The 4,132-nt window shown below is 34.5% G+C and overlaps 1 non-coding gene across 1 annotated transcript; it reads right to left on the bottom strand.

Annotated features, from left to right (window-relative positions):
* Nucleotides 1-3,911: 3,911 nt before the first annotated feature.
* On the bottom strand, nt 3,912-4,019 carry LOC122317621. Its single transcript, XR_006244548.1, has one exon. It is a non-coding gene; the product is annotated as a small nucleolar RNA R71 (small nucleolar RNA).
* Nucleotides 4,020-4,132: the final 113 nt, after the last annotated feature.

Genomic DNA, 4,132 nt, shown 5'->3' on the forward strand with positions numbered 1-4,132 from the left:
ACCCCTTATCACCCTCAAACAAATGAGCAAGCTGAATTGGCAAACAGAGAGATAAAAATTATTTTAGAGAAAACCATCAAGTCTAATAGGAAAGATTGGTCGGTTAAACTTCTTGATACTTTGTGGGCTTATAGGACAGCTTTTAAAACAAATTTAGGGATGTCTCCTTATCGATTAGTTTATGGTAAAGCTTGTCATTTACCTGTTGATATTCAGCATCGAGCTCTTTGGGCCATAAAACATGTTAACATGTCACTTGATGAAGCTTCAGGGTTGAGAAAATTGCAGATCAATGAATTGGATGAAGCTCATCGAAATGCTTATGACAACGCTCAAATTGCAAAGGAACGCATGAAAATTCTGCATGATCAGAAAATTCATCCAAAGCATTTCACACTTGGCCAGGAAGTTCTTCTTTACAACTCTCGCTTGCACATTTTTCTGGAAAGTTGAAATCCCGATGGAGTGGCCCGTACATTGTAAAGACCGTTCATCCTCATGGTGCGGTAGACATTATCAATCCGAAGAATGGTAATAGCTTCACTGTCAACGGACAACGTCTAAAGTCATTTCTGAAGGTCTTTGATCCACATGAAGAGATCTTGCTTGTGCAAGACCCCAGGGAAGTGTTTTGATTTGCTTCTCATTCTTTACAGTTTTCTTTACTTAGTTTGTTTTTATTTGTTCTTTTGCTTTGATTTTATATTTCATGTTGATTGTTTATTTTGCTTGCTTAGTTCTGTGCACTTTCTTTTCTTTTGTTCGACTCATTGAGGACTATGTCTCTCACTAGTTGGGGGTAGCATGTGTGCACAGTTTAAAAAATAAAAAATAAATAAATAAGATTTGTGAAATTTGAGCATCTTGGTGGAGTAGTTGGGCGGGATCATTTGTGAAGATTTATTTTCAAGCTTAAACATAGAGCATGATTTTTTGATACATCATATTTTGTTGATATGTGGCTTGAAACACCGGGATGTTATGCTTATTGAGATGAAACTTGATAAAATTTTTGTAGAACGAAAGGTAAATTTTGAAGGACATTTTGCACATGCTTACGCTTGTAGTATTCCTTATTTACCATTCATTGATTTAACACTGGAGAAGTAAACTGCAGGACTACCGAGCCATGCCAAAAAAAAAAAGAAAAAAAAGAAAAAGAAAAAAGGATTTGAAAAGAAAAGGAAAAAAAACAAAAAGAAAAGAAAAAAAAAAAGAGAGAGAAAAGGAATAAAGGCAACTTAGTGAACTTTCCTGAGTAAAAAGCGCTAGAAACAGTTACCCAAGACTTTGGGGGTTGATTGTCCAACCTTTAAAAACAGAGCTGGCGTGAAAACTGCTAAACCCTTGGGCTTTGAGGTAGTTAGAATCAGCAATGATTAATCTTAAGGTTGAAAAATCCTATGGCAAATCATGGCTAGTAATGAGGAACACACAACCGATCTAGCTCCACACACACATTTGAGTTCTGAGACATTTGCCTTAATTCTATGTGAAAGATTGTTGAGATAGTCTTGGTGGGTATAACCCTTGCGGGTTGAGTAGTAACGTGTCACTTTTGTGAGAATTCAAAATTGTGTTTGATTATTTTTGTTTGAATTTTGATCTTTATGCAATATTCATCTCAATTAATTTTCACTATTTTGCTCAATGATTAGCAAAATGCTAGTTGGGAGTGTGATTGAGTTGAATTATTACATTTTTAATGCTTTTGGAACCAATATATATTAATTCTTTCATTACTTTATCATTGGTTTTATATGGAAAAATAAATAAATCAAAGTTGTGATTTTAATTTATTAAAAGTATGAATTTCTGCTCTAATTTTATCAACTGCCAATTAATATGGATTATGGTACATTTCGCTTGAGCGGCGGCTTCTGGCTGTGATGAGTGTGCGAAAGTGCACTCTATATACCCTATTATTGGACTAAAATACTAAAATGTGAATAGAAATCATAGGAATTAATGTGTATTCTTAAATTGAATTTCTATTTACGTTGGGATACTCCTAAGCAGTTTTTTTATGTCTAATTTCAGAGTTTATAAAAGAGCAAGTCAAGCTCAGCCAAATTCAAAGGAGGACATTCATGGGTTTTGAGAGCAATTTGGAAGAAAAGAAAAAGAAAAAAAAATCACAAAATGAAACCACAAGAAGTCCAAGTCCGAAATTCGCTAGGAGACAGTCTGGACATACTTTAGTTTTTTGACTGTATCTTTTTACTCATATATCAGATTGATGCGATTCTTGATGCATTGGAAATCTATCTTAAAGGGTTATAACTTTGTCTCTAATAAGGATTTCCAAATTCGAACTCCTGAAGGCTGTACGTGGCTGCCAAGATAAATCTTAAAATTTAGGAGATTTTTTTATGCGGAAATCAAGAGGACATTAGGGTTTCTTTCTTCCCCTATATAAGCATATCATTAGCACGAAATGGATGAGAGGAGGAGGCACAAGAGGCAGATCTGAAGAGATGAGAAAATCACTTCCATGGCCATCGTTCGCTTCAGTTTTCTCTGGAGATTTTTGTTGTCCATTATATTTATGGGTAACTAAATTCTCAAGTAGGGTTAGGGATGAACTTGCACATTAGATGGTATTTCTAATTTATTTTTAATTCATGTATTTGATCTTCAATTGTTAAAACTCTTTTGTTTTATCATTTTCAATTCATCGTTGATATTTTCTTCTCCAAATAATCAGAATTTATTCTGTTTATGGATTCAGTCATGCTTTTTCTATTGAATGGATTAGTTCTTTGATTATGTTTGGATCAATTATTTATCTATATTGATTTAGTTTTTTGCTGCAATATCGCTCCTTGAGTTTATTGTCGTCATTGGATTTTCTTAATAGGGGTAGTAATTTACGTTTTTTTAAAAGTGGTGAATGCTTTTTCAAAGGGTTACATTTGATTTAAGTCTGGTTTATAAATCTATACCTTCCGATTGGGAATTTCGAGAATTGAGTTCCTAATTGAGTTATCCAATGAATTAAGAATAATTAAAATACCAGATTTGTGCAAGGGATTTCCGACGCTCTACTGTTCGTCAAATTTGAGTACTTTTTCCATTAATCACTTTGCTTCAGTTTAATTTACATTTAAAATTAATATTTGTTCTCTATTACTTATTTAATATTTTTTCTTTAGTTTCTTTGTTCCTCTTGCTATTCTTTTAATTTGTCTCCCTGTGGAATCGACACCCCAAAGCTGTGCTACAACTACCGCGTTATTCTTTGGGCTTTAATCAAATTTTGGCGCCGTTGCCGGGGAGACGGTAGAAGAATTGTGAGATAGTTTTTCTTTTCAATAGTTTGTAAAGGCGGTAACTTCGTTCTCTATTTTAGCTTGCTGCATTTTGTTTTTCTTTTTCTTTTTGTAGTTTTTTTTTTTAGTGTCGGGTTTTTCTCTACCTTGCATGCACAGGTATAGAGACGCCTTGGGTCGGTTTGCTTGTAGACCTGTGTTAGAGTCAGAGTTTAATTTTTCTGATCATTTGTTTGATAATTCTTCTAATTTTGAGAAAATGAGTGAACATGAAGATCAACCCACTAGGACCCTTCAGGATTACCTTCACCCTACACGCACAGCCACACCATCATGCATCATGTTTCCAGCTAATATTCGCCAATTGGATTTTAAAACAGGGATGATACAGTTACTCCCTACTTTTCATGGCTTGGAAAATGAAAATCCATATGTGCATATTAGGGAGTTTGAGGAAGTAGTTGCGACTTTTCATAGTCAAAATGCAACTGATGACATTGTGAGACTTAAGTTCTTTCCTTTCTCTTTGAAGGATAGAGCTAAGAGTTGGCTATACTCATTGAGACCACGATCTATTGGGTCATGGAATGAGATGACTCAGGTCTTCTTTAATAAATATTTTCTCCAACATAAGACCAATGCTTTAAAAAAGCAAATCTCCACCTTTGTACAAAAGGACAGTGAGACTTTGTATCAGTCTTGGGAGAGATTTAAGGAGCTATTGAGTATGTGTCCTCACCATGGGTATGAGAATTGGCGCTTAGTGAGTTATTTTTATGAGAGACTTACACCTAGAGAGCGTCAATTTGTGGAGATGATGTGTAATGGTGAGTTCTTACAAAAAGATCCTGATGAAGCCA

Source organism: Carya illinoinensis, chromosome 7 (genome assembly GCF_018687715.1).
Source record: "Carya illinoinensis cultivar Pawnee chromosome 7, C.illinoinensisPawnee_v1, whole genome shotgun sequence".
NCBI lineage: Eukaryota > Viridiplantae > Streptophyta > Magnoliopsida > Fagales > Juglandaceae > Carya > Carya illinoinensis.